Source organism: Hemitrygon akajei, unplaced genomic scaffold (assembly GCF_048418815.1).
Source record: "Hemitrygon akajei unplaced genomic scaffold, sHemAka1.3 Scf000086, whole genome shotgun sequence".
NCBI classification, from domain to species: domain Eukaryota; kingdom Metazoa; phylum Chordata; class Chondrichthyes; order Myliobatiformes; family Dasyatidae; genus Hemitrygon; species Hemitrygon akajei.
In genome coordinates, this window is record NW_027331972.1 from 2360820 (window position 1) to 2382188 (window position 21369).

The window sequence follows — 21369 nt, forward strand, 5'->3', positions numbered from 1 at the left end:
TATTGTGTCTTTAAGAACACATTTGTCATTTGTCGCGATTTCTTTAAGGTGAATGCTGTCACTCTAAAGTGACTCTTCCTTTGGGAAAATCAAATGTGTATACGTGGGTGTCAGCAGGTTTGGTGGTGCACACGATCTTAGACGCTCCCGGATTTGGGGGTGTCTTTGGATTTAGGGTCCTAACAAATCTCAGGTTGTTTCATTGATAGGTTCTTTATTAATAAATACACTTTCAGTTTTCTACTCTGCTCTTGCTGTGATTTTTAAATTGCAGGTTGCTACTTTGTAAACTATTTGAAATTACTTCTCAATCTCGGCTAACCTAATCTGTGAGTGGGAGGTGTTGACGGGTTCGGAGTGCGCAGCCATTTGAGTGTGCATACGGATTTGGGAGTGCACGTGGATTTTTGGATGTCGGAGGAATTGCGTTAATGCCAAAATTCAAATAGTTTCGTTTACAGATAATCGGATAAAAATGCACTTTATCGTTGAGTTTTGTTCTTGCTACTTTTAATGTGGATTAAGCTATCTTGTGAAATGTTTGAAATGTTTCTTGCTCTAAGATAAACAATAGACAATAGGTGCAGGAGTAGGCCATTCAGCCCTTCTAGCCAGCACCACCATTCACTGTGATCATGGCCGATCATACACAATCAGTACCCCGTTCCTGCCCTCTCCCCATATCCCTTGACCCCGCTATCTATAAGAGCTCTATCTAACTCTCTCTTGAATGCATCCAGAGGATGCGAACAGATTTAGTGATTCGGAATTATTAGATATTAGAAGGTTGTTTCATTCATAGATAATTTCAGAATCAATGCACCTTGAACTTTTCAGCAGTATTCTTGTAACTTTATGCTGGAGGCAGGCATTTTGTGAACTGTTCGAAATGATTCTTGCCCTGTGATACTGTACGGTGCATGTTTTGTAACTCTGCTTATCACATTGTTTACATTTACCCACAAGTGGGAGAAGAGAATAGGGAGCAGGAAGGCAGCTGAATTGTAATACTTTACATAATTTATTCCTAACGTTTCATGAGTTCATGAGTTTCAAAATCCAACTCAATGGATATTTCACCGCATTTTTGAGTTCCTCTCGGAATTTGCTCTGAGTCAGGGCGTAAATACACGTGTTGGTGCAGGAACTGAGAACCTGGAGCATTCCCGATGTGTATTCTGTGATGTAACGGGGATCAGTTACAGAATAAACAAAACTCCTTGAAATCCGTTGATAGATGTAAAATACCACCAGTGTTACCCACAACGATATGAAACTACCAGTTATGCCGAAGAGCAAAACGATGGATTTGCGCCGGTTCTCCATCTCCCGGTCCTTGTCATTCTCTCCACTCTTTTGTCCCCGGATCCTCCTGCGGGCTCGACTGGCCGCTAGAATCCGCCGGACGTTCTGAATATTGAACAGGAAAATCAGAGAAAATGGAACACAAGGGGTTAAAATTCGGTGAAACATCTCAAATGCCGCCCACGAGGGAGAGCGTTCGAAGTACGGTGCAAAGACACAGTACCAGGGAACACCGTCAATGATTTCTCGAGGCTCATGTACAAAGCCCCAGGAGACACACTCCAAAGAGGCCAGTACACTCACTGTCCCGATAACCACAGCCGCCGTCCTCTCGGTGCAATATTTTGTTTTCAGATTCTCACAGCAAATAGCCACAAATCGGTCGACGGTGAAAGCAACAGTCAGCCAGACAGAGATCGCAGTGCCCGCATAAACCAACCAGATCCTGAGTCTGCACACAGGAGTGATGAACAGGAATGATCAGTTAAAATAAATCTGAGATGTCCTCGTCAGCAGCGGATCGGAGATAACGACCAGGAGATCGGCCGCTGCCATTCCCATCAGGTAGCGAGTGACACATTTGGAGAGACCGCACTTTCCCCGGGACAGGATCAGAATCGCCACCAAGTTCGCTGGAAGAGAGACAGGGAACAGCATGTAGGGAATAAACTGAACAAAGAGCAATGCAGCAGTGTGAGCGGATCCTTTCATGTTTTCAGTTTATTGTTGCCTTTACCGGTGGGAGGGTGGAGAGAAGTCCCAGAGCCGAAGGAGACAGAGAAGGAGTTTATGAAGTAAAATAAGATCAATATGATCTGAATACAGATTCATAACTGATGACCGATCTGTGAAGTGGCAGGGGAAATCTGAAACTGGAAACGCTTCTGTAGGTAAAAAAAATGAGTATGTCGAAAAGCAGTTGACGATTCTTTCCTCAAAACTGTTCTCAGTGAGGCCCCTGACACGAGTGTTAACTAGTTTCTCTTTCCACACAAGCTGCTTCGGGCTTCGTGCTTCGAGAATTCCCCGGGTGAGTTTACTATTCCCCCATTTGCATCTTCAGTGTCTTCATAACAGAGCATTGACATACAATCAGACACAGCGCAGTCTGACACAACTTCACAGACAGACATGTCGCCTCCCACAGAATCCATCACAGGGAAGCCGGGGAGAGGAACTCTACGTCCAGCCTGTGCTCGGTGTCGTAGTCCGATGTTTGTCGCCGTGTCAGATGTAGACAAAAAGGAAGACATTTCACAGTACTGATAGCTATGAAACAACACGTGATGGCGGTAATTGCTCAACAATGACTTCATTGTGTTGTCATCAATTGTTTCACATTCAGTCATATCGTACACATTAAAGATCCGCGATGTTCATGATACAACATGCAACTGCTCACATTTGCTGAAGTGTTACTACCAGTCGATGGTTTAGTTGCTACACCTAACTCAGACAACCGCTCCCATACAAACGTAGAGAATCAATTGTTAAGTGGAACAATATTTCCAAATGCAGTTCACCTGCTACAAGACCAAAAGCACAGAGACCCGATCATCACACCATTGAACACAGGCAGCTGGGAGATCACTGCCTGACCCGTTGCGTTCCACAGGTGTTGGGGGAATCGCGACATTTCTGCAGCGGTCTTCAGATCCAGATCCCAGAATCGTTGTGTTTACACGATGGAGATGGGAGTAGACTCTCACATGGTGGATTGGATAGTGGACTACTTGACAGATAGACCTCAGTATGTGCGGTTGGGAGACTGTAGATCTGACACGGTGGTCAGCAGCACAGGAGCGACGCAGGGAACCGTACTCTCTCCGGTCCTGTTCACTCTGTACACATCAGACTTCCAATATAACTCGGAGTCCTGCCATGTGCAGAAGTTCGCTGATGACACGGCCATAGTGGGGTGTGTCAGGAATGGACAGGAGGAGGAGTATAGGAAACTAATTCAGGACTTTGTGATATGGTGCAACTCAAACTACCTGCGTCTCAATATCACCAAGACCAAGGAGATAGTGGTGGACTTTAGGAGATCTAGGCCTCATATGGAGCCAGTGACCATTAATGGAGAATGTGTGGAGCAGGTTAAGACCTACAAGTATCTGGGAGTACAGTTAGACGAGAAGCTAGACTGGACTGCCAACACAGATGCCTTGTGCAGGAAGGCACAGAGTCGACTGTACTTCCTTAGAAGGTTGGTGTCATTCAATGTCTGTAGTGAGATGCTGAAGATGTTCTATAGGTCAGTTGTGGAGAGCGCCCTCTTCTTTGTGGTGGCGTGTTGGGGAGGAAGCATTAAGAAGAGGGACGCCTCACGTCTTAATAAGCTGGTAAGGAAGGCGGGCTTTGTCGTGGGCAAAGTACTGGAGAGTTTAACATCGGTAGCTGAGCGAAGGGCGCTGAGTAGGCTACGGTCAATTATGGAAAACTCTGAACAAGCAGTTTCAGCGACAGGTTACTATCGATGCAATGCTCCTCAGACAGGATGAAGAGGTCAATACTCCCCAATGCCATTAGGCTTTACAATTCAACCGCCAGGACTTAAGAACTTTTTAAAAGCTATTATTAATGCTTTTTGAGATAGGGATTTAGATGCATATCATATTTTTTACTGAGTTAAGTATTGTATGTAATTAGTTTTGCTACAACAAGTGTATGGGACATTGGAAAAAAAGTTGAATTTCCCCATGGGGATGAATAAAGTATCTATCTATCTATCTATCTATCTATCTATCTATCTACATTCAATTCCTGAACATTGGAATATTAGGATTGGACATGCGACAGTGGAAACCAGCGACAGAGATAATCACAATACTGGAATTAATCCTCATTTCCCAGCAACGACAGCTGACACTGGGGCTTACCGGGAATTCCAAAGGCTGAAATAAAAGGATAGTAGACGTCCTCTATCCGCCAGATGACTGGATACTCAATTTCAGTGAGAATGTGTGAGCGCTGTTGCTCCTGACTCTACAGCTCCGGCTGACACTCTGAGCTGATCCTTTCCAAACAGCCCCGATTTATACAGAGGATCGGTTTCCAGAGACACGATTATGCCCCTGACTGGCTTCCTTCATTACAGTTACTTGAACGAACACTTGAATTCCGCACCATTGACTCTGATGGAAATATTGGGCTCATTGAAGATACGCGCATCAAAATTCTCGGGCGTTACCTTGGGCATTTTCCACTCATGTGGTGGAGCTCTAAAGCCAAAGGCTGAGTATTGTCACCGAGCAGCCACGTTCACAGAGTTCACTCTTTTGATGTTTGATATTCATCTGTAAGGATTTCACCAGTACTGTCCGATCCCTAACGTCTTTCTTTGCGATTTACCAGTTTAACTCTCCTTCAGTGTTTCACATCCCTCCTGGCCGCGCACATTGTCCAACATACATACATGTGCACGAAGACAGACAGACACACAGATACACACCACACGCACACAAACACAAATACAAAAGGATAAAATAGACAGAACAAGGTCGGCATAGCAATGATCAGATGACCCGGTTGCTCAGCTAAAAACATGAGAAAGTCTGCAGTTGCTGGAATCGAGGACAACACAAACACACAGAATGCTGTATAAACTCTGCTGAGTTCCTCCCGCTTTTTTGATGTTGATATAATAGACTTTCCTGAGCATCTCAAATCTGCCAGATGTCAAACGAACATTGAGAATATATTTTTTCAAACTGCAGAGAAATGGCAGTCCAGTTAAATAACAAAAATGTTACTCTTTATTGGGAGATGAATAGATTCCTGGACAAAGACAGAGTCAAACAGATAGACAGACAGGTTGACTCTGGCATTCTCTGCACTGGAAACTTCACACCCTTACCTCCCCCTTATTGGCCCAGTTTTCTTCTCCTACTCACCTCTAACTTTCCTCCTGTCGAGACACAAGGCTCAGAACAGCCACCCCTCTCTCACTGGCAAGGTGTGTTAGAGAACAGAGAAGTGCTGATAGCTCATGGTTTGCACATTCACAGAGAGAAGAGATATTCAGTCCCACACTGAGCACAAACATGAGAGACACGTTGCCAATACAGCTGTTACACTCAGAGGTGATCAATATTTCCATTGTATACCCTACCAGTGTCATACATGTGGAGACACAGACCCAGAGTCCATTTACCCACGCGAGGTTTTGGGAGGACAGTGACAAGAGCGTTCGCATTGTCAGTTTGGTGCAGGAAAGGACAATCAGATGGAAAATTGGGAAACGATAAATCAGGTGTGGGTGGAATTTAGAAAAAAGATACTAACAAGCACATGGTGCTCTGGATAATGCGTTTGTCTGAACTGACAATCAGAAGCAGGTCAAAGGCAGAACGGAGGAATAAATGGGGCACTTTCAATTTGGGAATCAGTGGCCAGAACGGAAACTGGTGGATTTGGTCTAGGCCCCAACTGTTCGCTGTGGACATAGTAATTTGGATGTGGGTCCAAGTTGATTATATTCGTGATTCCATCCACTCCGACAGGAACAAACTAGAATAGTTTTTTTTTAACTTTGTGAAAGAAATAACGATTCACAGAGACCTGGGGTGCTTGGAAACAAATCAGTAAGAGTTAGCATTCAGGTACAGTGAATAATCAGGAAAAGAAGCAGTCTTTTATCCAATGATGCCGGAGAATTGGAGACAAGTAAAATGATGGATTTGTGGCGGCTCTCAATCTCCCGGTCCTTGTCATTCTCCACACACTTTTGTCCCCGGAGCCCCCTACGGGCTCGACTGGCCGCCAGAATCCGCCTGACTGTCTGAATACTGACCAGAAAAATCAGAAAGAATGGTACACGAGGGGTTAAAATGAGATGAAATGAGATCAAATGCCACCCATGAGGTAGAGTTTCTCCAGCTCACTGCAGCAGCACAATACCAGAGAACACGGTTAATTATTTCTCATATGCAAAGTGGTCACTCCTGAAACATTCGGCACTCTGTTCCCTCGCTCTCCCATCTATCGCTGCCAATACCACACTGGCTGGCGGCCAATTTGTGATGGTTACCATTGACAACTGCTCTCCGAGCATCGGAGAAACAGTCACACCCTTTTCCTCACCTTCCACTCACTTCCCTCCCTGTTCATTTAATCTCAAATCCTCATCCTTCCTCTCCTTTCCTCCGGTGCCCCCTCTCACAACACTCTATTTAACCTTCTGTCCATGGCCTTTTCTGACGCGGTGCCACCCTCCATCCCACTTCCTCCACCACTAACTGAGTCACTCCCGCCTACTCATCATCTGGTCATCCTCCTTCCCATCCTATTACTCACAAATCTCCTCCGTCCTTCCCCGATAGACAACGAACTGCCACGACTCCAGTTATCATTTGAGACCTCTGCCCTGTGACTCCTATCCTCTATCCACAACCAGTGACCCCAACCCCCTATCAGGGTCATGGGAAGGTAGCTGAAGTTTGAAGTTTTCACCCTAGTGACATTAGCAATCTGATTGACAAGTGGTGGATGTGGCTGAACCCCAGGACTGTGTGGTGGGACAATGTTGAGGAGGCTTTCCTCTGTCTGACCAAGGGGGTGTGAGATGGGAGAGTGCGGAGGGAGCTTCACTATATACAGTATCTAAAAGTGGGAGTGTGTGATGGTATTGTGTAGAGGCAGCTTCACTGTGTTTGACATTGGTATTGTGTGATGGGACCTGTAGAAATAGCTTCACTGTGTCTGACCCCAGGAGTGTGTGATGGCATAGTGTGCAGGGAGCCTTACTCCATGTCGAACCCCTGGGAGTGTCTGATTGGAGATTGCGGAGGGAGCTTCAACGTGTGTCTGATTTCGGGCGCGTGTGATGTAGAAGTAGGAACTCCCAACCTAGGTCCAGGTTCCCCTCAGTTAACGAGAGAGTTCCATTACAGAGAAACGCTGGCAACCCCTGGTAAAGGGAGTTTCACTGTCTGTGTGCGGGAGTGTGATCACTTTACTGACACTGATGTGGAGCCGAGCAGAGAGATGGAAGACCCGGACACCCACTCACCACAAAGGGACGTGGAGGCAGGGAAGCATCAACATCAATTTCCATATTTTCTAGTACCCTGTCATCTTTGGTGAGCTCGGAGATTTCACCATCATTGATCAGGGAGCCCCGCCCACCGCGCGATCATCGCGCTCCGCCCTCTCCATTAGTTCGGGAATCCCGCCGACCGCGCGAGCTCCGGTCGCTCTCTGCGATTGATCAGGTAGCCCCGCCCAGGGCCCGAGCTCAACCCCTCTCCATCATCGGCCAGCGACCCCGGCTCTGCGCGAGCTCCAATCTTTCCCTACCATTGGTCAGTGTCCCCGACAACGTCCGAGGAGTCTGAGGTGAGGCAGCGTCCGGTATTTCAGGAGGGTCTCGGGGTGAGGCGGGAGAGAGTCTGAGAGGGAGCGTCCGGTGTTCAGTGAGGGTCTCAGGGGGAGGGGGAAGAGAGTCTGAGGTGAGGGATAGTCTGTTATTTTTAGTGAGGGTTATGGAGGTAGGGAGTCTGAGGTGAGGTAGCGTTTGGTGTTTATTAAGGGTCTCGGGGGAGGGAGTGTGAAGGTCAGGCAACACCCCAAGGTGGGCACGGATTGAAGGAGACTCCTGAGATAGAGGGACAGTCTGAAATGCAGGGTCTAAGGGGACGGAGTGAGGGCAACTCAGAGAGAGGGAGGGAGTAAAAGGAGACTGAAGGAAGGACCAAACAGAGCTGGCAAAAAAAAGTAGGTAGAGGAAGGTCAGACGGACAAAGGAGAGAAATGGAGGGGCAGAGAGTGTGGGACAGTGAAGAGGGAGGAAATGGGCAGTGAGGGTGGTAGGTAGTGACGGTGGGAGGGAGGAATAAGGAGGGAGAAAGCATGGGGGACAAAGCAGGAGAGAAAGCTGGAGGGATTGCCTGAGGAGAGACGCTGGGACAGTGAGATTGTGTGGGGAGAGAGAGGGAGGGATTGTTTGGGGTGAGAGGAGGAACATGAGAAGGAAGGACGAAGGAGGTTAGTCATTGTGATAGAAGGTGCAAGTGAGGGGAGAGAAAGGAGTGGGAGGGGGACGGAGTGAGAAGGGAGAAAGAGGCCCTTAGTCATCGGTAGCTAACCTTCCCAGTGTGCAAACGGGGGGGGGGGGGGTGGGGAAGGGTCTAAGGTGAGGGAATTGCTTAAGACGTGAAAGACCAAGGAAGCTGAGCTCTTCAACTCCCCTGGGAGCTGAGAATTTGCAGGATTCTCATTGCGGCCAAAGCTCACTCCCATCATGCTCTCCCTCGCCTCCACACCTACTCCAAGCTCATTGTCTACAATGTCAGGGATCCTGTGATGCAGTGATGATCATGGGCCGAGCGAGGGTTTGAAGGGGAGGGTCTAATTAAGAATGAATGCGGGAGCTCATGGGAATTGAAGGAGCTCCTCAGGTAGAGGGATGGACTGATAAGGAGGGAGATCCTGAGGTAAAGGGAAGGTTTTTGAGGGAGTTTCTTATGATAAGGAACAGACAAAGTGAGCTCTCTCAGGGTGACGGATGGACGAGGGTCTGAGGTGGGCAGAGTTCCAATGGTGAGAGTCCACTGATGACGGGTCTGTTACAGAAAGGTATCAGAGCGAGAGTGATGGACTCTTGTCTGACGCAGAGGCAATGTCCGGTGTGGAGCCACAGGAGAAACACTGAACAACAGATGGAAACCAGGCTGAGGTGAGAGATGGTGCTGAGACTGGGAGGCGGAACATTCTGGTGTGTCTCCACTGAGATAACCCTGTCATTATTAATGTGTCTCTCTCCTCTAGAGTTACATCATGAGACATCTGCACCTCCACAGGGGAACACAGAAAAGATCAGGAGCTTGACTGGGTCACCAGGCTTTTCAACCCTGGCCCACTTCTCAAATCGATCTGGGTGGTTTGCCCTGGCCTCAAGTCCTCTCCTAAGCTGGCTCCACAAAGCTCTCAAATTTCCATTCCTTCACAGATTGATCCATCTCATTCAATAACTCCAGTGTTTAAGATTCTGGATTTAACACAGTGAGAAGAAGTACTGATGTACATCACTTTTAAATTATCACACAACTTGTTATTTGAGTCAATAGACAATAGGTGCAGAAGTAGGCCATTTGGCCCTTCGAGCAAGCACCGCCATTCAATGTGATCATGGCTAATCATCCACAATCAGTACCATGTACCTGCTCTCTCCCCATATCCCTTGACTCTGCTATCTTTAAGAGCTCTATCTAACTCTTTCTTGAAAGCATCCAGAGAATTGGCCTCCACTGCCTTCTGAGGCAGAGCATTCCATAGATCCACAACTCTCTGGGTGAAAATGTTTTTCCTGAACTCTGTGAAGTGACCCTTCAACTGTAAGTCTGTTGAGGTCATATACTGTGTTCAGCACACCCAGTGTGGCCACCTGTATATCGATGAGGTCTGACGTAGATTGGGGAACCGCTTCTCCAAGCATCTATGCTCCGTCCGCCAGCACAAGCAGGATCTCCGAGTGACCACCCAATTTAATTTCACTTCCCATTCCCATTCTGAAATGTCCTTACAAGGTCTTCTCAACTGTCGTGAAAAAGCCACACTTCGGTTGGGGAGAAAAAAGAAAACTTTATATTCCGTTTGGGTACTCTCCAACCTGATGGTATGAACATCGATTTCTCAAACCTCCCGTAATCCCCCTTCTTCCTTTCCCACCCCCTTTTTCCTCCCTCAGGTAACTTCCTTGCTCACCCATCACCTCCATCTGGCCCTCCACTCCCCTTTTTCTCTTTCTTCCATGGTCTAATGTCTCTTTCACCAATCAACTTCCTAGCTCTTTGCTTCAGCCCTCCCCCTCCAAGTTTCAACTCTCCCCTGCCCCCACCTTTCTCCAGTCCTACCAATGCGTTTCAGCCCAAAATGTTGACTGTGTTTATTTTGCCCTAGATGCTGCCTGGCCTGCTGAGTTCCTCCTACATTTTGAGTGTGTTGCTCAGATTTCCAGCCTCTGCAGATTTTCTCCTGTTTGTGGTGTCAGTGTAATGTGTTCCATGTACAAAACACGAATGCCACTCAACCACAAAGCAGTACAGCACAGGAACAGTCCATTTGACCCACAAATTCTGTAACTACCACGTTACCAGTCTGATCTAATCCCAATTTCCTCTGCAAACTGCATATCTGACACCGTGCGGGTGTGGATGGATCAATCCTGCAGTCTGTCTCTCACTCTCTGTCCATTACAATCCTGTGTACGGTGTGACAGCATGGACACAGACACAGTTTGGGTCTGGATATATTCTGAGGAGGTAATTGATCATAGATTAAGTAAAGGTCTCAACCCAAAACAGTAACTCCTCATTTACCTCTGCAGATGCTGCCTGACCTGCTGAATGCCTTCACCATCTTGTAAGTTGCTCCAGATTCCAGCCGTCTCTGGTGCCACATACTGATGTTGAGTTTATAAAGGAAACTGACAGAGAATGAACGATGGACTCTCCGTGTCAGACACAAAGACAACATCTGCTGGAAAACCACAAGACCACATTGAGCAACAGTTGGAAACAAGGCCGAGGAGAGAGATGGAGCTTGGAAACTGAATCAGGTATATTATCACTGACGTATGTTGTGAAAATTGTTTTATGCTGGCAGGAAAGTGCAAGACATAAACATTACTGTAATTTGCAAAATAAATATATAATGCTAGAGACAAATCATCAGGTAGTGGTCTTGAGACTGGGAGAAGGTTTCATTTCCTCTGATCTTACTTAGATATTTTTGTTGTTCCCCACCCACCCACCCGCTCTGTGCTGAATTGAAATCCGCCCATGCTGTCCACCAAGACCCTCTGCTCCACAGTGACTTCCCGAGGCCCCTCCACCTCTACACATGAATAAATATCAATAAGCAGAAAAGATGAAACATGGAAGTTAATTTGCCAATAATATAAAAGAGGACTCCAAAAGCTTTTTTTTTCAGATACACAAGATAAAAGAGAGGCAAGAATATAAAATGACATTGAAGAAGTCAATGAGGGAGAAAAAAGACAGAAAAAAATGTTAAATCAGTATTTTGCATCAGTCTTCATTGTGAAAGACACCGTCAGTAGGGCAGCAATTGGTGTGCTGGGGCAGAAGTCAGTGTAGTTGCTATTTCTAAGGAGAAGGTGCTTGGGTAGCTGAAAGTAGATAAGTCACATGGACCAGTGGACTATGCCCCAAAGTTTTAAAAGAGGTAGCTGAAAAGTTAGTAGAAGCATTGGTAGTGATCTATCAACAATCACTAGAATCTGGAATGCATTCAGAGGAATGGAAAATTGCAAATGTCACTCCACTCTTTAAGAAGGGAGGGGAACAAATGACAGTAAATTATAAGCTTGTTAGTCTGATTTCAATAGTTGGTAAGATATCTAGTATTAAAAATAAAGTTTGGAGTACAGTACTAGGAGGCACATGATAAATTAGGCCTTATTCAACAAGGTTATCTTACCTGCCAAGTGTTGGAATTCATGGAGGAAATGACAGGTAGGGAACACATAGGAGAGTCCACGGTTGTTGTTCACTTGCATTTTCAGAAGGCCCTTGACAAGATGCTGCACAAGAGGCTGCTTAACAAGATATACGCCCATGGTATTACAGGGAAGATACCAGCATGAATGGAAGAATGCCTGACTGACAGGAAGCTGAGAGTAGGAATAAAGGGGGGTCCTTTTCTGAATTCCAGCCAATGACTAGTTGTGTTACACCCTGATCGGTGTTGAGATAATTTCTTTTCACATAATACTGTATCTCAATACTCCGGATGACAGGATTGATGGATTTATGGATAAGTGGAGGGGAGGTAGTGTTGACAAGCAGGGTGCCTACAGAAGGACTTACATAGGTCAGGAAACTGTGCAAAGTGTAGCAGACAGAATGCGGTGTGGGGAAGTGTATGATCATGTTCTTTGGTAGCAGGATTAAAGGTGTAGAGAGTTTTCTAAAAGAGGAGAAAATTCAGAAGTCAGAGATTCAAAGGGATTTGGGAGTCCTCCTGCAGGATCCCCCAAGATTAACCTGCTGGCTGAGTTGGTGGTCAGGAAGGCAAACATGATGTTAGAATTCATTTTGGGAGGAACAGAATATAAAAGCAAGGATGGAATGCTGAGGCTTGTAAGGCAGTTGTTGGACTCCATTTAGAGTATTGAGCAGTTTATGGACCTTTTTTGAAGAAAGGGTTTTGAAGAATTGGAGAATATCCAGAGGCGGTTCACAGGAATGATCCTGCGAATGAAAGGGTTAATATATGTAGAACGGTCGATGGTTTTGTGTAGGTATTTGCTGGAGTTTACCAGAATGAGGAGGATTTAATTGAAACCCATCAGATACTGAAAGCCCTGGACAGAGTGGACATTGAGAGACTGTGTCCCATCGTGGTGAAGTCTAAGACTGAGGGTCATAGACTCAGAATAGATGAACGTCCATTTAGAACAGAGATGAAAAGGAATTTCATTAGCTAGAGAGTGGTCATTGGAATTCATTGCCACTGGTGGTTGTGGAGGGAAAGACTGGTGTACTTAAAGAGGAACTTTTTTTCTAAGTGACCTATTTTTACAGATTCCTCCTAAATAATATATTGTGTCTCTGCAGTTACTGTATTTCAAATAATAATACTGCATGTTTTAATCCAGTCTCTTTTTGACACCACATTTGTAACAGGAAACACACAGATTGAGAACAAAGGGCTGTTCATTTCACTCACGCAGGTATCACAAGTTGAAAGCCACAAATGCAAATTCACCTACAGAGAGAGGTGACAGAGTTTCATGGAAAATAGGGTGTTGATGTGGGACAGAGAGAGAAAGGGTCCGAGAGATACCATGCAGTTTCTAGAGCTGAATATCCTATTTCCCTGCAAAATTTACAAATTATTTACTCTTGCTTCTGTGGCCAATCCTGATCTAATAGGAATATCCCTCTAGTTAATTCTGCCTGGTTCTGTTCTACTGTTCACCCCTGAATGCAAACAGACTGAGAACAGACGGATTTCACATCATAGACATAGGTAACATCTGATGAAAGGTCGCAGAGCCTTTTATTTTTCGCTATTGAGCCCAAATCCAGGGAGAATTAGAAAGCAAGAAAAACTAAAAATTCAGAGGTCAACAGTATTCATTCCCATTTGCTCATTACTTAGTTGAATCTTTCACAGCTATTATGGAGATTAATGCTTTAAATTAGTATACTAAATATGACCAATGTGATGGAGCAAGATTTGCTCATTCCTCTTTGCAAAATTGCTCAAGCTGTACCAGATTAGTGGGGAGCAGTGGTGGACAGCCATCATGAGGTCTTGCCAGGGGTGTTCGATCAGTTAAAGTCAGGAATCTGACTGGGACAAGGATATTAATTTTCTTCATTTGAAGCCACTTCATGATTGCTCTGGCATTGTGCTTTGGGTTGTTGTCTTGATAAAAGATGAACTAAGTTTTCTGCCAGAGCTAGCAGGTTTTTTACCCAGAATCTCTGTGTTTAGCAGCATTCATCTTCCCAGCAATACTGACCAGATTTTTAGTCCCTGCTCTTGAAAAGCATCCCCACGGCATGATGCCAACTCCACCAGTTTGTCTTTGGTACATTGGTTGTAAGTCGGTCTTTATTTGTGAGTAGTTTTCATTGCTTCTATTGTATTTCTTTATAACACTATGAGTGTCTGCATGGAAATGAATCTCGGGGTAGTGTATGATGACATACAGTATACTGTATGCACACTGGTTATGAAATTACTTTGAACTTTGGAAAAACTCTATTCATAAAACTGGTAGCACGTACAGGCCTTTTGGCCCTTCCAGACCACGCTGACCATCAATTACCTATCTATACTAATCCAAATTGAACACACTTCCTTCATCTCCTCCTACACCTTGTTGATTCCAATGCTCATCTGGATATTACACTCTCAGGAACTGCATTCCAAACTCTGAAGAGCCCCTGGGTAAATATACCTTTGACTACTGACCGTAAAACTGCACCGTCTGGTAATAATTATCTGGTCTGAGATGGCCACTGGTGACATCTGGACATTGTGAAAGGTGAGGGAGATCAGCCAGAAAGTATTGTTTAGCTTGTTCTTAATTTCAGAGCAATGAGATGTTGCAGTGTCTGCTCTGGGAGTTGAGCTGATGGTTAAAGAGCTGGATTTCCAAGTTTATCTCTCTGTCAAGTGGTCTGAGTTTATTTGGTTTGGTCAGTGATTGCATGGCTAAAGTGATATTTCAGAGGAGCAGACCTGAATTCAAGTTACTTTTGGAAAAATATAGGGATTTAGATTTTAAATTTGGAGGGAAGGGGTAGGCACTGTATTATAATAAGACGGAGCTGGAAAATCATAAGCATGAGATTCTGCAGATGCTGGAATACCAAAGAAATGCATGTAACATGCTGGAGGAACTCAACAAGTCAAGCAGCATCTATGGAAAGGAATAAACAGTTGACATTTCAGGCCTAAACCTGTGGGTGGGTGGGGGGAGGGTAACAAATATTGTTGCAGACAGGTTTGCTGGAGCCCTTGTACAGGTTTAAAGTACTTTGGCAGGGGATTGGAAACTCGGGTAACAGGGCTGAGGATGTGAAGTTTGTATACAAGTGGATACAGTGAATGGCTGAGACAGTGAGGAAGGATAGTCAAATCATGTTTATTGTCATTGAAATACGTAGATGTATACAGCCAAAGCAGACAAGATTTCTCTGGACCAGGGATAAAGCACAGATGTACACATAACACACATATGAGGCACAAAAACTTAGGAAAGTAAGAATAAAATCTGCAAATGAATCATGCATAAATACACAAAGTAAAGTGCATAAATTAAATATTGTCAAGTACAGAACCAATGAACTGGTGACATGACAAATGCGATGCTGCAGTGAGTTCAGAAGGCTAATAGACCGAGGGAAGAAACTGTTTCCCATCCTGACTCTACTTGTCTTAATGCATCGGAGTCTCCTGCCTGGCAGTAGAAAGTGAAAGAGGATGCTGGATGGATGGGTGTGATCCTAAGGGCCCAGTGTACACACTGTATCCACTTTATGACAATCTCCACCATTCTCACTGTCCTTTGTAGAGACCTTGGATTCGATGCTCTGCTGCTTCCATACCAGATGGAGATGCAGCTTGTCAGGGCTCCTGCAAAATTTCACTGATGCAGGGTGCTCACGCACCTGAATATCCTTACAAAGTGGAGGCGCTGCTGTGCAGCCTCGTTCAGGGAGGTGATGTTGATGGACCAGATGAGGTCATCCAGGATATGAAGTCTCAGAAACTTGGTGCCCTTAAATCTCCACAGAGGAGTCATGTTGCACAGAGGGGGATGGTTCATCTGCACCTTCCTAATATCCACAGTCATTTTCTTGGTCTTATCCAAGTTCAAACGTGTGTTGCTGTTCTCACACTTCCGCTCCACTTCCTCTCTGTACTCTAACTCATCATTACCATAAGCACTGTAGTGTTATCTGCAAACTGTATGACACTGTTTGAGATGAATCGTGGATACAGTTGTGCATCACCAGTGCAGTGAGCACACAGCCCTGGGGTGCACCAGTGTTCAGTTTTATGGAACTAGAGATGTTGCTGCCCACACGGGCTGACTGTGACCTCACCGTTATGAAGTCCAGGATCCAGTTACAGATGGAGGTGCTCAGACCCAGCGAGGACAGTTTCCCCACCAGTTTCTGGGGTATAATGGTGTTAATTCAATGGATTGGTTCAGCTTCAGCCCTTTACCAAGGTTTTTGATGACATGCCTAATCTCCGCAGACTACTGAGGAAGTAGAGGTGCTGTCATGCTTTATTCACAATTATCTTTCTATAATGGGTCCAGGACAGGTCCTCTGAGAGAGACACCCAGTAATTTAAACTTACTGGTGTGCTCCCCCTCTGATCCTCCGGTGATTACTGGCTTATGGACCTCTGGTTTTCCTCTCCTGGTCTACTATCAGTTCTTTGGTCTTATTGACATGGTGTGACAGGTTGTTGTTAGGACATTACTCAGTCAAATGTTCTGACTCGATCCTATATGCTGATTTATCAGCAACTTGGATACAGCTCACAACAGTGGTGTCATCAGCAAACTTGTATATGGTGTTGGAGCTGTACTTTGCCATGTCATAGAATTCTGAGAGAGAGTTGGGATTGGAGTTCATAATGGATCACTGGGAAATGTTGCTGGTGAGGTAGTAATGGTGGACAGAGAAATGGCAAATGAACTTAATGGATACTTTGCATCATTCTTCTCTGTGGGAGAAAAACACAAGCGCTATGCCAGTCGTTCATGAATTTTAGGGGACAGGAGTGAGTGTCATTGCTATTTCAAAGAGAAAAGAGCCTGGCAAACTCAAATGTCTTAAGGTTGATAAGTCACTTGGACCTGATGGACTATGTTACAGATTCCAGAGAGGTTGCTGATGAGATAATGGATGCATTCGTATTGATCTTTCAAGAATCACATGAAACTTGCATGGTCCTGGAGAACTGGAAGATTGCAAATGTCACTCCACTCTTTAAGAATGGAGGCAGGCACAAGAAAAAGAATTATAGGCCATTCAGCCTAACCTAACCTCAGTGGTGAGGGAAGTGCTGGAGTCCATTATTTTGGGTGTAGTTTTGGAGTACTTGGAGCCTAAGGATAAAATAAGTCGAAGTCAGTATGGTTTCTCTGAAGACAGACAAAGCTTGCCAGACAAATCTGTCAGAGCTCTTTGAGGAAGTAACAAGTAGGTTGGATAAATGACAGGCAGTGCATTTGATAATGTGATACTGATGAGACTGTTTCGCAAATTAAACTTCTATGGCATTACAGGACGGATACTGGCATGGGGAGAGGAATGGTTGGCGGACAGGAGACCGTGAGTAGGAATAAATGGGGCCTTTGCTGGATGGTTGCCAGTACTAGTGGTGTTCCTCAGCGGTCAGTATTGTGATCTCAACTTATTGTGACCACTACTTACACATTTTGTTTGTCTATGAATTGGATAATATAATTGAAGGCTTTGTGACAAAGCTTGTGGATGATACAAAGATAGGTGGAGGGATAGGTAGTGCTGAGGAAGCCATGTGATTGCAATAGGAATTAGACAATTAGGAAGAATGGGCAAACAGTGGCAGATAGAATACAGTGTTGGAAAAGAGAACACATTTTGATAAAAGGGACAACATTGCAGACTATTATCTAAATGTGGAAAAGCTCAAACATCAGAGGTGCAGAGGGACTTAAGAGTTCTTGTGCAACATTCCCAGAATTCTTCAAGCGGAATAGACCCCAAAAGCAAGGAGATACTGGTGAGCCTTTATAAGATGCTCATCCGGCTGAGCTTGGAGTATGGTCAACAGCTCTGGGCCCTATATCTCAGAAAGGATGTATTGTCATTGGACAGAGTCCAGAGAAGTTCACGAGGATAGTTCCAGGAATGAAGGAGTTGACATATGAGGAGTTTTCGGCAGCTTCCAGTACTCACTGGAATTTAGAAAAATGCCCAAGGATCTCATTGAAATCTATTGGAAGTTGAAAGGACTAGACATGGTGATTTTAGAGAGTATGATTCCTACGGTGGGGTTATCCAGAACTGGACAGCACAGCCTCAAAATTGGTGGGTGACCTTTCAGAAAATAGGTAAGGAGGATTGTTTTAGCCAGAGAATGGTGAATCTGTGGAATGCTCTGCCACAGACTGCAGTGGGGCAGAAAAAATTGTGGAGGCATTGGCAGTGATCTTTCAACAATCACTAGAATCTGGAATGGTTTCAGAGGAATGGAATATTGCAAATGTCACTCTACTCTTTAAGAAGGGAGGGGGCAAATGAAGTAAATAATAAGCTAGTTAGCCTGACTTCAATGGTTGGTAAGAATTTCCAGTATTAAAAATAAAGTTTGGGGTACTAGGAGGCATGTGATAAATTAGGCCATATTCAGCAAGGTTATCTTGCCTGCCAAGTGTTGGAATTCATTGAGGAAATGACAGGTAGGGAACACATAGGAGAGTCCGTGGTTGTTGTTTACTTGCATTTTCAGAAGGCCCTTGACAAGCTGCTGCACGAGAGGCTGCTTAACAAGGTAAGAGCCCATGGTATTACAGTAAGGATGCCAGCATGAATGGAAGAATGCCTGACTGACAGAGATCTGGGAGTAGGAAGGAATAAAGGGGGCCCTTTTCTGAATTCCAGTCAATGACTAGTTTTGTTTCACCCTGATCGGTGTTGGGATCACTTCCTTTCACATAATATTGTATGTCAATAGTCTGGATGACAGGATTGATGGTTTTATGGATGATACAAAGATAAGTAGAGGGAGGTAGTGTTGAGCAAGCAGGGTGCCTACAGAAGGACTTACATAGGTCAGGAGACTGTGCAAAGTGTAGCAGATAGAATACAGTGGTGGGAAGTGTATGATCATGTACTTTGGTAGAAGGATTAAAGGTGTAGACTTTTTTCTAAAAGAGGAGAAAATTCGGAAGTCAGAGAATCAAAGGGATTTAGGAGTCCTCCTGCAGGATTCCCAAAGGTTAACCTGCAGGCTGAGTTGGTGGTCTGGAATGCAAACTTGATGTTAGCGTTCATTTTCAGAGGACTAGAATATAAAAGCAAGGATGGAATGCTGAGGCAGTTGTCTGTGTCAGACTGCCTTTTGTAGTGTTAAGTAGTTTTAGGGCCCTTTTCAAAGAAAGGGTGTGCTGGCATTGGAGAATATCCAGAGGAGTGTCACAAGAATAATCCTGTGAATGAAAGGGATAATGCATGTAGAACATTTGATGGTTCTGTGTAGGTATTTGCTGGAGTTTACCAGAATGAGGAGGATTTAATTGAAACCTATCAGATATTGAAATCCCTGGTCAGAGGGTGGTCATTGGAATTCATTGCCAAAGATGGTTGTGGAGGCAAAGTCTGGTATATTTAAAGATAGATAGATAGATACTTTATTCATCCCCATGGGGAAATTCAACATTTTTTTCCAATGTCCCATACGCTTGTTGTAGCAAAACAACAAAACTTGTTGTAGAGGAATGTTTTTACTAAGTGACCTGTTTTTACAGATTCCTTCTAAATAATATAATGTGTCTCTGCAGTTACTGTATTTCAAATAATATTACTGCATGTTTTAATCCTGTCTCTTTTTGACACTACATTTGCAACAGGAAACACACAGATTGAGAAGAAAGGGCTGTTCATTTCACTCACACAGGTATCACATGTTGAAAGCCACAAATTCAAATTCACCCACAGAGAGAGGTGACAGTGTTTCCTGGAAAATAGGGTGTTGATGTGGTACAGAGAGAGAAAGGGTCCGAGAGATACCATGCAGTTTCTAGAGCTGAATATTCTATTTCCCTGCAAAATTGACAAATTATTTACTCTTGCTTCTGTAGCCAATCCTGATCTAATAGGAATATCCCTCTGGTTAATTCAGCCTGGTTCTGTTCTCCTGTTCACCACTGAATGCAAGCAGACTGAGAACAGACGGATTTCACATCATAGACATAGGTAACATTTGATGAAAGGTCACAGAGCCTTTTATTTTTCACTATTGAGCCCAAGTCCAGGGAGAATTAGAAAGCAAAAAAAAAACTAAAAATTCAAAAGTCAATAGTATTCATTCCCATTTTCTCATTAATTAGTTGAATCTCTCACAGCTATTACAGAGACTAATGTTTTAAATTAGTGTACTAAATTTGACCAGTGTGATGGAACAAGATTTGCTCATTCTTCCTTGCAAAATTGCTGAAGCTGTGCCAGATTATTGGGGAGCAGTGGTGGACAGCCATCAAGAGGTCTTGCCAGAGATGTTTGATCGGTTAAGGTCCAGAATCTGACTGGGACGAGGACATACATTTTCTTCATTTGAAGCCACTTCATGATTGCTCTGGCATTGTGCTTTGGGTTGTTGTCTTGACAAAGAGATGAACATTAAGCTTTCTGGCAGAGGTAGCAGGTTTTTAGCCAGAATCTCTGTGTTTAGCAGCATTCATCTTCCCCTCAATACTGACCAGATTTGCAGTCCCTGCTCTTGAAAAGCATCCCCACGGCATGATGCTACCTCCAGCAGTTTGTCTTTTGTACATTGGTTGTGTGTCGGTCGTAATTTGTGCATAATTTTTCATTGCTTCTATTGTATTTCTTTATAACGCTGAGCGTCTGCGTGGAAATGAATCTCGGGGTAGTGTATGATGACATACAGTATACTGTACGCACACTGGTTATGAAATGACTTTGAACTTTGAAAACACTCTAGTCATAAAACTGGTAGCACGTACAGGCCTTTTGGCCCTTCCAGACCACACTGACCATCAAGTACCTATCTATACTAAAACCAATTGAACACACTTCCTTCATCGCCTCCTACACCTTCTTGATTCCAGTGCTCATCTGGATATTACACTCTCAGGAACTGCATTCCAAACTCCGATGAGCCACTGGGTAACAATTGAATCCTGAAATCTGCTGTGTACCTTTGACTACTGACCGTAAAACTACACCCTCTGGTAATAACTATCTGGTCTGAGAATGGCTGCTGCTGACATCTGGTCACCGTGAAAGGTGAGGGAGATCAGCCCGAGAGTATTGTTTAGCTTGCTCTTAATTTCAGAGCAATGAGATATTGCAGTGTCTGCTCTGGGAGTTGGGTTGATTGTTAAAGAGCTGGATTTCCAAGTTTATAATCATCTCTCTGTCATGTGTTCTGAGTTTAGAAATATGAGGATTGCTCAGTGATTGTATGGCTAAAGTGAAATTTCAGAGGAGCAGACTTTCAATTCAAGGTGCTTTTGGAAAAAGATATGGATTTAAATTTTAAATTTGGAAGGGAAGGGGTAGGCATTGTATGCTAATAAGAAAGGACCTGACAAATCATAAACGCAAGATTATACAGCTGATGGAAAACCAAAGAAATGCATGTAAAATGCTGGAAGAACTCAGCTGGTCAGGCAGCATCTATGGAAAGGAATAAACAGTTGACATTTCAGCCCTGCACCCGAGGGGGACCAATTTCATTGTGGGCAGGTTTGCTGGAGCTCTTGTGGATGTTTATTTTGGCAGGGGAATGGAAACTCGAGTGATAGCTGAGGATGGGAAGTTGGTATACAAGAGG